The following is a 13,677-nucleotide window of genomic DNA, read 5'->3' on the forward strand; positions in this document are numbered from 1 at the left end:
TTTCTGGTATCTTTGGATTTCAATTTGTTTGAGCAAAGGATATAGACTCTTAGAATCTAAAGGATATTCAAATGGGAGGTATATATATATATGTTTTAGTTTGGAGTTTGGACTCTGTTTGCAGAAAACACAGAAGGAAGCTTTTATTCTCTCTTTGCTTATAAGACACCTATGTCAGATCTGGTCGTTCTTGATGAGGATTAGTGGGAGTGATAATCCATGATTGAGTTCCTTTTTCTTTTTCCTTCTTTTGGGCCATCTGGTTTTGTACATCAAAATGTTCAAATTCTTATAAAGATTACAAATGTATCTGCAAAACAATTATAGTTTACTGTTGTAGCATCTACCTAGCTGGATTTGTTTTTTTTTTTTTTGAAATTATAGTTAACTACATATTATATGGGGATCCGAAATTCTTATCTTTTGGTAGGTTTATGTACTTCCTAGAAAACTAGGTGTCAGTGGGTCAATTCCATTGAGGAATTTTCCACCTCTTACCTATGCCACCTAAATCGGTTTTCTTAGTTCAGCCTTTTAATTTGCCCGTAAAGTGCTCATGAAACACTCAAACTCGATCACTCACACAAGGGCGTTTGATCTTGAACACACCCTCACGGCTAAGTAAAAAATAGAAGAAGAGGAACACAAGTTGGTCACAATCAAGTTGGTGACAGTATCGCCTATAATAAACTTCATTGATACGGTAAATAACCACACTTACAAGACCTAAGGTAACTCGAGTGCCCTCTACAAGACTTTTGCACCACTAACGAGTAATAATTACCCACATTTCGGAAATTTACTCCACTCTCCACTACTTGAGCAACCCACCCCTTCATCCACATTTTCCTACTTTGCATCTCCCACTTCCACCTCTCTCATGGAATCGGTCAAAAGGCTCTTATTTGCCCTTATTGAACAAGTAGACTTGGTCATTGTGCCACGTGGTGCTCGCTTCTTCGTGGGCTATTCTTGTGGTTCATAATTGCTCGTCCCCTTCCTTTCCTCGACTATGTAAGGTCTCCTTTATTTGCATAATCTTATCAAATGTCCTCATTAGCCGTTGTAATTGGAGTTCTCATTCTCACTTCCACTTAGGGTTGGCAAAAAAACTCGAAGGGGCGGGGATTCCCCGGTTTGATCGGGGATGGGGTCAAACCAGGGAATTTATTTGGGGCCCCATCCGGGGACGGGGCGAGGACGGGGACAGTATCCCTGACCCCGACCTCGATTAATCCCCGACCCCGAATTTATATATATATTTTTATCCCCTCCCCAGTCCCCTCTCGCTCTCTGCAATCTGCAACAAAACATCCCTCCCCTCTCGCTCTCGCTCATCCCTCCCTCTCGCTCTCTGCATCCCTCCCCTCTCGCTCTCGCTCATCCCTCCCTCTCGCTCTCTGCATCCTTCCCTCTCGCTCTCTGCATCCCTCCCCTACTCTCGCTCTCTACATCCCTCCCTTGCTCTCGCTCATCCCTCCCTTACGTTGAAGTCTGCCACGAAGAATCCCCGCGGGACCCCATTTCCCCGACTGGGAATCCCTGCCCCTATCCCCGCCTTCAAATGGCGAGGACGGGGGTGGGGATGGGGGACAATTTACCCCATGGGGCCGGGGACGGGGGAAGCCCCCCAGCCCCGCCCCGGCCCCGTTGCCAACCTTACTTCCACTTGAAGATGCCATGCTCGACCGGGGTCTGGCACGACCCAATCTGCTCACGCCTAACCCTCTCATGTCCAGCTTGTGTGTGGTCCTTCCACCTACACCTTCCTATGTTGCGCCGCGCATCAAAACCCTCTGTGGAGCTGTGGTTGGGTGGCGCGTGAGCCACTCAGTGTTGCGCCTTTGTCCCCACGCCCACCAGCACCCCACAGGCATGCGATGCCCCTAGCCCTTTCCTTTGTTGAGGTTTCATTTGCTAGCCTTGTCTGCAAATAGGATCGTCCGGTCGGTCCATATATATTTTTCTTCATTTTCCCGTATTTCGCTCAAAGGGTTGAAGGGAGATAGTGCATCAAGCTATTCGCAAGGGCCAACTTGATCCTCTTCCTAGTGAACCCAAATGAGTTTGTGAAACCACAAAGACAAAAGGCTGATCTTTGAATAGGAAAAATAGTGGATTTGCAGGATCCCAAATGAATTGGCTTATTTGAAAAAAAAAAAGCCATCTTCTTTGAAAGATCTATCTTGTGTCTGTACTGCACGGTTCCACTCACTTGCTTGGCTGGCTTACCTACGCCACACCTTGACCCGACTCCTAGCCTATGCTTCACTCTTTGGCACCCGTCAACACCCCTTGGTTGACTCGATCCGCACGTCTTTGCCATAACGAGACTATTACACTTCATGGTCCCGTCTTATACAAACTTCTTTGTATAGGACACCCCCACTCGCATGTCTCCACATGAATGATCAGGATCAGACCATTTGTAGCAAGTCATAACACTTGTAACTATTCTACAAAGCAGGCTGCATAGCATTATTAGGATAAGGTATTTCTCCTATATCCATATACTACAGACCATTTTGGTTATCACTTAAGACATGATCCACCTGTATGTCTCCACATACATGCTTAAGTTACAAACGACAACCGAGGATCTTAGTTTATTGGTTTGTGGTAAAGCAAATAAACATCCAATGTTCATAGACAGAAGTGAAGAAAATATCATATATTATACATCAGAAGCATTTGTTCAATACTACAGGACACGAGAGTTTAGAGCATCATCCCCAATAATCTCCCACTTGTCCTAAAGCAAGTGGGGTGTATTTACAACTAGTACAAAATAATAAACTAGGGCACTAAGGTCTAGTACAAAAATATCTCCCACTTGCCCTATTCTAGCCGTGAGCAGTCTCATAGACCCATGCTCTAAAGGTGACCCCTAAACACTATAGCCGTGAGAGCCTTCGTAAATGAGTCAGTAACGTTGTGCTCCGAAGCGATCTTCGTAACGATCACGTCCCCTCGATGCACTATCTCACGAATGAGATGATACTTTCGTTCTATATGTTTGCTGCGCCTGTGACTCTCGGGCTCCTTAAAGTTCGCCATAGCACCACTATTATCACAATAGAGAGTGATGGGCCTAGACATGTTTGGAACAACTTTCAGATCTATCAGGAACTTCCTGAGCCAAACGACCTCCTCAGCAGCTTCACCAGTCGTTACGTACTTGGCCTCCATCGTGGAGTCGGTGATGCACCCCTGCTTAGTGCTTCGCCACACTACTGCTCTTCTGTTAAGAGTAAAAACTGACCTTGAAGTGGACTTCCAAGAGTCCTTATCAGTCTCAAAGTCAGAATTCATGTATCCAGTAAGGATCAAATCCTTAGTTTCATACACGAGCATGTAGTCTCTTGTTCTCCGAAGATACTTGAGGATGTTCCTAACTACGGTCCAGTGACCCTAGCCTGGGTTAGACTGATACCTATTGACTATTCCTACCATATAGCAGATGTATGGTTTAGTATAGAGCATTTCATACATCAAACTGCTAATGGCAGAGGCATATGAGACCCGTCTCATCTTCTTAACCTCTCGAGGCGTCTTAAGACACATTTCCTTAGACAAAGTAACTCCATGCTTGAATGGCAGTAGGCCCTTTTTGGAGTTCTGCATCGAGTACTTGAGCAACATCTTGTCAATGTACGATGCCTGAGACAGCGCTAGCACTTTGTTCTTACGATCCGAAAGATCTGTATACCCAGAACAAACAGAGCCTCTTCCAAATCTTTCATTTGGAATTGGGTCACTAGCCAGTTCTTAACTGCAGTCAGTAGTCCTACATCATTCCCAATGAGTAGGATATCGTCTACATATAACACTAGGGAAACTACTGAACTATTGGCAAATTTCTTGTAGACACAAGGCTCATCAATATTTTGGCCAAAACCGTACTATTTGATCGTAGAATCAAACTGAATATTCCAAGATCGAGACGCTTGTTTCAGCCCATAAATGGACCGATTCAGTTTGCAAACCTTTTGCTCTTGACCTTGGGCAATGAATCCCTCGGGTTGCACCATATAAATGGTATCTTCAAGATTGCCATTCACAAAGGCCGTCTTGACGTCCATTTGCCAAATCTCATAATTATAATAAGCGACAACGGACAGGAGGATGTGGATCGACTTCAACATGGCAATAGGCGAGAAAGTCTCTTCATAGTCGACTCCCTTCACCTGGGTATAACCATTTGCCACAAGTTTAGCCTTGAAGGTTTGCACCTTCCCGTCGACACCCTGTTTCATTTTGTAGATCCATTTGCAACCTATAGGTGTTACCCCATCAGGCTGATCTACAAGATCCCATACTGAGTTGAAGTTCATTGACTCCATATCGAGATCCATGGTTTTGACCCATTCATCTTGGTCAACATCCTCCATTACCTTCTGATAAGACAACGGGTCCTCAACGTCATCATTGGCTACCATAGCCAGGATTACTGTGAAACCCAGATAGCGAATGATGAATTCACGAGAAAGTGAGCTTTCAACGGGTCCTCAACGTCATCAATGAATCATCATTGGCTACCATAGCAGAAATGCATGTCATCTTAGGCCTTTTACTTAGAATTATGAAGATTGTTAGGAAGAATATGCAACAATTATGCTAGGAATTCACGAGAAAGTGAGCCTGCGTCGTTCAGCATGATGAATCTCGGCTAACCTGTTATTATGCGTTCAATGTTCTATTTTTGTAGTTAATACAGGAAGTGAACGTAAACGCGAAAACCGGACCACTGCATAGATGACCACATGCGGAGAAACACTCCATCGCAAAGGCGAACGCGTTCGATCAACACATGGATGTTGCAGTAATCAGCTGCATGCGTTCATCGCATGGGAGTTGCACTCGTCAAGAGATTGCGGTCATCGTGTTGAGTTGCGGTATTAAATGAATACGGACATTGAATGATTGCGGCTACATGATAACGCATGATAAAGGGATCAACACAAGGTTGATGGAATGAACGCATCAACGCATCTACCTTGGAAAAATCAAAAGTTGATGTTAACATTTCACCTACCACGCCGTTAGCTGCAGAAGTTCAGAAAAGGACTAACACGTCGAATGTCAGACTCAGAGCAGTCCATTAATGCTGTCGGCGTCCCAAGCTTTATAAATAGAAGTCGATGAGCAGAAATTCAAGTTATCCAAGGAAGCCTAGGGCGGATCCTTGTGATCCAGACAAAATGCGTGAGAAGACACTCGAGAGTTCTTCACCTCCTTCATCCATTCTGAGTGACGACTATAGCCTTCGATCGGAGTTAGATCTCGGGAGAGTTAACTCCACGGCCCATCCATGGCACCACCGACAGCCTTGACGCACATTTGTTGGAAGCAAGTCTTTGCTTCCAGCCGATCATTTCATTTTCCTTTCTTTTCCTATAAATTTTGTGATTAAGGAATTAATACAATTTGTTTTCAATACATTTCTCTGTCTCCTTAGACTTCATCTCCATCTTCTTTGCTTAGCATCTTTACTTTCATTGCAACACTTAGTGAGATTGCTTGGGTATCGCATACTTAGTCATGTGGATTAGGGATATGAAGCATGTAGCAACCCACTGAGAGGTGTGCGTTGCGTGAGTGTGTGAGTAACCTTATTTTTTTAGTGTAAAGCTGTGGCAACGCCTATCTATAGGCTAACAAAATGCTTATCTATGAGTAAAATCAACAACAACAAACTGCCTGGGAGGGTAAGTGGTTGGTTGCATTAAGCAATGTATGCATTGTTCACTAGAGATAGGAATAATCTCAAGTCAGCTAAGTTCATGCGGTTACCTTGTCCTATGAGCGCATCATTCATCATTTAGGCATACTTGGGAGAGTAGTCTAAAACCCAAATCTAAGACTCGAGAGAGCGAATTGGAACGCATAGGCAAGAACAGGGAACTTAGAGATAAGCTCCGTTTGCTAACCTGCATCGCATGCACTCTAGGAATAGGTATGATATTATGTGGTTGCCTTATTTGTGTGTGTGTCACTTTGTCATCGCATAAATAAGAATAGAGACTTATGTGTAGGTCCTATAGACTTATCGCATATATCGTATGCGTTCTAGCATTAGAAACCGTAACATTCGCACCGAGAGGTGGTTTACTATTGTATGTGTGTTGCATGATCGCATGACTTGCGTTGACTAAGGTGCCCTTGCGGTCATTCTTAAGGGTTGCAATGAAATCATCTCCATATTTTATCTATTTTCCCATTCATTTATTTCATAGCAAGAGTTGTCATGTCTCTACCTCCCATGCATATTCTCATTGCGTTATCTGTTAGTTAGGAGTAGGAGTAGGATAGTTTAGCAACCCCTCCAACATTCTTTTATTTAACCGCCGCATGCACATTACCACAATCACTCAGCTACAAATCCCCGTGTTCGACCTCGAATCACCTAAGAAACTTGCGTTCACGTTATACTTGGCGTGAGTGCAAGAAAACTTGTGACAGGACGCATGGTCATCGCATACATTCGTTAACGCATTGCCATTCCAACGCATGACCATCAACACATGACTATCAACGCATACCTTAAGAACATGCATCACATATTGCGTCCAAGGGATTTTAGTTGTCGAGTAATTTGACAACTAATTTTCCGTCATCACAACCCTCCCACTACGTCGAAGTTCCCTCAATTCTTGAGGTGGAACCAACCTACCAGATGAACTATCATCAACAACTCTTGTTGATGAAGCAGGCCCTTCAACAACTCTTGTTGAAGTTTCAGTAGTTTCATTGGAAAGCTCATGTAACACGACCTTACTACGTGGACGTACTCCATAATATGATCCTCCTCCAGGAATGTAACGTTCGTAGAAACAAGCACTCTGTTTTCCGACGAATCATAAAAGTAACCTCCTTGTGTACCTTTGGGGTAGCCTACAAAGAGGCACAACCTCGACCTTGATTCCAGTTTCTTTGGATTAGCCTCAAGCACATGTGCTGGGCAACCCCATATGTGGAAGTGACGTAAACTAACTTTACGCCCGTCCCACAACTCCAGAGGTGTTCTCGCAACACTCTTGGAAGGAACACAGTTGAGTATATACACTGTAGTCTCCACTACAAAACCCCAAAATGAGTTCAGTAAGGAAGCGTAACACATCATCGATCGAACCATGTTCAATAAGGTTCTATTACTCCTCTCCGCTACACTATTCTGCTGAGGTGTACCTGGCGCTGAGAGTTGGGAAACGATTCCATGTATTAACAAATAGTCCTAGAACCCAAAATCCAAAAACTCTCCACCCCGAATCTGATCGAAGTGTCCTTAGTTCCGTCTTATCCAATGCATTTTCTGCAGGGTTTAAAGCCCCGTGCAGGCGGAAGGCAACATATCTAACTTCTAATTTAATATCAAATAAAATTGGCATTGGAAAATAAATCTAGGCTAAACATAACATTTTCAACGAAATAAAGAATAAAAGAACTTCTTACCTTGATCTTGTCTCGATCAAATTCTCCTGACTGAAAAGCGACACTCCCAAAAACCTTCACTAGTATTCTCACGGATCTGATGATGCGGCGATGGTGGGATCCCTCTTCTTGATCTTGGGATAAGGGAGAATACCGAGAGAAAAAAAATACTAGAGAAGAAGATGATAATTTTTAATCACTCATTCTGTTGAAATCTTAGATCTGAGAACTGTTTCTCTGTTTTTGAGAGATTCAGAAGGAGAGGGAAGTTGTACGGGAGAGCACTCCCTCTCCCTTAAAAAAGTAACTCCCCAACGTGGGGAGTTACAATTTTTTTAAAAAATTTATGTATTATTATATATTATTAATTAAAATAAATAAATATATTTTAATTTATTTAATTAATTAAATAATAATAATATATATTTTTAACTAAATAAATTATTGAATATATTATAAATATTAAATTAAATAATTATTAATTAATCAATTAATTAATAATAATTAAATATCTCCTATATTTTAATTAAATGTGTATTAGAATCATTTTCTATACATCATTCTCATATAACCTAATAGTTTTTCCATTCAATTAATTTATCAAATCATATTTGATTAAATATAATTGAATCAAAATAATTTATTCTCCAATTAGTTAAATTAAATATCACATATTAAATTTAATTTTATAATTGAATCATATTCAATTATCTTTCTCTCATATAATCTATAGTTTTAATGTGCATCTGATACACATTACTTTTAACCTATAGTTTTAATATGAAATTAATTCATATTACAGTTAATATTTGAAATCCTTCAAATATTTAATTCTCCCATAAATTAATTTTTAAATAAAATTCAAAAATAAATTTATATCATAAAGTTTAATTAATTATAAACTTTATATTATAATGTATCAACATACATTATATTATTTTTCTTTATTTAATTTGAACAATTCAAATTATTTAATTTCCTCAATACTCTTGAATGAGCTACCAGTGGGACCTAATGGACATAGAGATCAGAAGTCCCAATGATATGAGATTAACTGGCTAAACTCGTTAACCGAGTTAATAAATATTTGTTAACTGTGGGTACACTCCACTATAGACTCACAGTTGCACTCTTCTCACTGTAGATATATTACTGTGTCCACGAATATAGACCAATAACAACAAGTTAGTCCTTCACGAGTGTTCGTAACACCAGCTGGGTCAAATTACCATTTTACCTCTGGGTTACTTCTACATCCTTAAGTACCATTGCTCTTCTAACGAACAGCCTGTTTATGGTCGAACCAACAAACAAAAATCCCTTTTGAGCCAATGAGGGGGCAAGACCCTTTGTTCAAGACCCAAAGACATCACTTAAGGGAACACTCATATACTTTTCTAGAGCAGGAAATGAGTGAATTCCATCTTATAAAATTACGTTCCCAGCTGTCCAGTCGGTTTTGTCCTCAAAATGGTAGGCATGTTGAGTCGGCTAGCTAGCCACTCTCACCATACAAATAAAAGGACAATTTCTCATGAAAAAGAGTTTGTAACTCACTCAGGATTGAGACTAAGTTGCTTAGGCCATCCTAGTGAAATAGAAACCTAACTAGTCAATGGGTTTACAGTTAGGGGTTACTATTTCAAGGTCCGGTCTCATGCAAACTCATTGCATGGGGTACCCCCACTCACATGTCTCCTACATGAACACGTTAAATCATTGTGTCTATATCAAATACAAAGTAGGTCGTATCCATAGTATTACAGGATAAGGTACCCAACCTTATCCCTATACTATAGACCTTTTAGGTTGTATCTTGAACAACGATCCCCGTATGTCTCCACATATAGCTAAAGACTCACACACCAACCCAGGATGTTAGTTTATTGGATTAGAGTTATTTAGGCATGATTAACTTAATATAAACAATAATGCTTTATTGTAAAGACATCAATAATAATTTATTAATGAACAATCAAAAGTTACATTTACTATCTACGAGTTTTAGGGCATAAAACCCAACAAACTCCCACTTGAACTAAAACTCTAGTTAGTGGGGTATATATAAAATTAATCCAAAGCTGGAAATGTCAAATGCATAATGTACATTACATGGAACGTAAATATATAAATACAATAAACTAGAGCATCCTTATACCCATTACACATCTCCCACTTGCCCTAGATTATACTATATACATGTCTCGCAAACCTACACTCTCTAGATGGCTCTCAAACACTTTAGTCGAGAGAGTCTTCGTAAAAGGATCAACGATGTTGTGTGCGAAGTGATCTTGGTGATTATTACATCTCCTTGTTGCACAATCTCCCGTATGAGGTGATACTTCCTTTCTATATGCTTTCCTCGTTTATGGCTGTGAGGTTCTTTGGAATTGGCTACAGACCCACTGTTATCACAATATAACGTAATGGGCAAGTCCATATCTGGAACAACTTCCAAATATGAGAGGAACTTCCTAAGCCATACTGCTTCCTTAGCTGCTTCACAAGCAACTACATACTCAGCCTCCATAGTGGAGTCTGGTATGCATCCCTGTTTGATGCTTCTCCAAACTACAGCTCCCCCGTTAAGGATGAACACTGACCCCGATGTAGATTTTCTAGAATCCTTGTCAGTCTGAAAATAAGAGTCGGTGTATCCAGTAAGGATCAAATCCTTAGTGCCATACAGTAGTATGTAGTCCCTCGTTCTCCGAAGATACTTGAGGATATTCTTAATTGTTGTCCAGTGGTCTAACCCTGGATTGGACTGGTACCTACTGACTATCCCTACTATAAAACAGATGTCAGGCATAGTGCATAGCATAGCATACATTAAGCTGCCCACAGCTGAGGCATAGAGAATGCGTCTCATATCCTCAACTTCTTGAGGTGTCATAAGACATTGCTCCTTAGACAGATGTGAAGGAAATCAGATTCGAGATTTTCATGAGCAGCAGAAGTAAGAACATTCTAAATTACAATCATGAATGAACAATACATTTACATTCGTATAGAAACAAGCGGTTATACAAATAATATAGAAATTACAACATGAAAAAACTCAACAAAGAGAAAACTCTACAAACATTTAAAGATACGTCTCCATGCTCCTTTGCACACGACCGCTCGAACAACAACAACCTCGAACGCTCGATTTACACGACTGTAACACAGCATGAACACTTCGCGCTCGTCCTCAACGATCACCTTGGCCACGAACTCCTCAGCAACGCACGAATGACCTCAACAGCACCTTGACGGTGTTGAGTTGAGTATGACACCACCAATAAAGCTACCTTGGTATTCTCGATGTGAGAATCCAGAGGATGGACTTTTTTCGGACTTGCATTAAGGCAGACGAAGGAGGAAACACTAATCGTGTACACGTCTGGGCAAGTGGGAGATGGCAGAGACCTATTGTATAGGTCGATGTCCAATCGTTTAGTTAAAGCTAAGTGATCGTCTAGCAAAATCTATGCGACTATTTAGCTCGGTCTGTCGCCCACAGACACTATACGATCGTTTACTTTGGGCAAGCGTTCATCTAGCAAAAGCTATGCGATCTTTTGGTAAATACTGTACGATCGCTTAGCTCGCCACTGCACGATCATTTAGCTAGCCCAAGCTGTCGTTTAGTAAATCTGTATTTACTTGACAACTCCATGAGATCCTTTTTGCCGAGAGAAATCTAAAAAAACTTTTCAACAGTTTGTAAAACTTACTAAAATTAGGAAAACCATTTCCCTTTTATCTCACGGTTACCATGAAAATAATAACCACCCAATCAATTGGTTATTAAAGAAAAATAATTAATTATCAATAATTAGTATTAATATAAATATAAATGATAATCAACTTATCATACTATATTTATAACTTATAGTTTTAATATTTCATCTCATGAAACATATAAACCATAGTTCTTTTTCTATTCCATGGTACTTAATGTAAATCTCATTTACATTAATCCTCCACTAGATATATCTCAAACATCATATTGATTATATCATATATAATCAAAATATCTTTTGTCAATTTGAACATTTGAAATCAACACCAAGAACTGATCCTCAACTGAATCCATTGAGCTACCAAGGGGAACTTATGGACCTGTAGCTCGATGCTCCAATGGTACGTGAATAACTGACTAAACTTTTTAGTCACGGGATCTACCATCTGTTAACTGCCAGGCATTCCACTAAAGACCGACAACTGAACTCTTCTTACCACAGATATATTATGTGTCCATCTTAACCAATTAGTAGTGCGACAACCTTTCATAGATCACTCGTAAGTACAACTGGGCCAATAACTGTGATGCCCTATAGTTACATCTGTCTCCTTAAGTACAATTGATCTCTCTAATGAACATAAGTCATAGTTCTACTTTGTCTGATTCTTCTCTTCCAAAGAGAAGTTGTGGCCACTATGTTCAAGCCCCAAAATCAGCCCTTAAGGGAGAAATCTCTCTACTTATCCCTACTTTGGGAAAGGAGTGAATTCCATCTTGTGGATTGAGTTCCCAGTTTCCAAATCAGACAAGTTCCCAAAAAGGTAGGCATGTTGAGTTGGCAATATAGCCACTCTCACCCATACTAATCAAAGGACTTCCCTCAAAGGCAGGAGTTCCCAAAACACTCAGGACTGAGGTCGTGTCACCTATGGTCGTTTAGGTGAGATACAAGTCTCTAGTATCAACGGCGTTATATACATAGTCTAGTCATCTCGTGGTCTAAGTCTTATACAAACTCTTTGTACAGGATACTCCCGCTCGCACGTCTCCACATGAATGGTTAGGATCTACCATCTGTAGTAGTTTACAACACTTGCAAACCTCTACAAAGTGGATCGTATTCGTAGTGTCACCAGGATCAAGTATCTCACCTTAATCCTTATACTACAGACCTATTTAGGTTATCACTTAAGGCATGATTCACTTGTATATCACATAAGATAACCAAGGAGCTTTGTTTATTGGATATGAGTAAATGCCAGAATTAAATAACACTTATTTTATTCATTAAACAATGTGTATCTTTACATAACAACGAGACTTTGGGAGAATTAGGACACCAATCCCAATAAGATGAACCCCATGTCTAAAAGGCAACAAACCTTTCTTGGAGTTCTGCATCGAATATCTAGACAATATCTTGTTGATATACGTTGCTTGAGATAATGCTAGTATTTTGTTCTTACGATCTTTGATGATCTGGATCCCAAGAACATACTGCGCCTCTCCCAAATATTTCATTTGGAATTGGTCTGCTAGCCAGTTTTTAATATCCATGAGGCTACGTCATTCCCAATGAGTAGGATGTTGTCCATATAAAGTACTAGAAAAGCTACTTTATTCTTGATGATCTTCTTGTAAACACAAAGTTCATCAATGTTTTGGTCAAATCCAAAAGATTTGATTGCTGTATCAAATCTTATACCAAGATCTGGATGCCTGTTTCAACCCATAAATGGATCGATTTAGTTTGCAAACCTTTTGCTTCTGACCTTGGATTATGAACCCCTCGACCTGAGTCATAAAGATATTCTCTTCAAGATTACCATTTAGAAATGCAGTCTTGACGTCCATTTTTCATATTTCATAGTCATAATATGTGGCTATGAATAAGAGAATTCTTATGGACTTGAGCATAACAATAGGAGAAAAGGTTTCCTCATAGCCAACCCCTTCTCTTTGGGTATATCACTTTGTTACAAGTCTAGCTTTGAAGATTTGTATCTTCCCAGCTGCATCTCTTTTTCTTTTATAGATCCATTTGCATCCAATGGGTTTTACCCCTTCAGGTAGATCTACTAGTTCCCATACTGAATTGAAGTATATAGACTCCATTTCAATGTCCATGGCTTTGACCCATTGGTCTTTATCTACGTCTATAGGACAATGGATCCTCAACACCATCATCAGGTATGACAACTTGAGTTTCAGTTAAACCCAAGTAGTGATCGGGTCATGTTATGACTCTCCTACTGCTTCGAGGCACTCTCCACGAGTTAGAAGTACGAGATGGACCTGAAGTACTGGCACCTTCATCAACCCTTGTTGAAGGACCAACTTCATCTGCAACAAAATTTGTTGGCTCTTCAGTAGTTTCTCCTAACACTAACTTACTACGTGGTTTATGATTTCTCATGTGATCTTCTTCCAAGAAAGTAGCCTTTGTCGAAACAAATATGATAAGTAAATAAGTAGCAATCATAAGGAGCTGGCCAACGTAGGAAACATTG

The sequence above is a fragment of the Benincasa hispida genome, chromosome 4 (assembly GCF_009727055.1).
Source record: "Benincasa hispida cultivar B227 chromosome 4, ASM972705v1, whole genome shotgun sequence".
NCBI classification, from domain to species: Eukaryota; Viridiplantae; Streptophyta; class Magnoliopsida; order Cucurbitales; family Cucurbitaceae; genus Benincasa; species Benincasa hispida.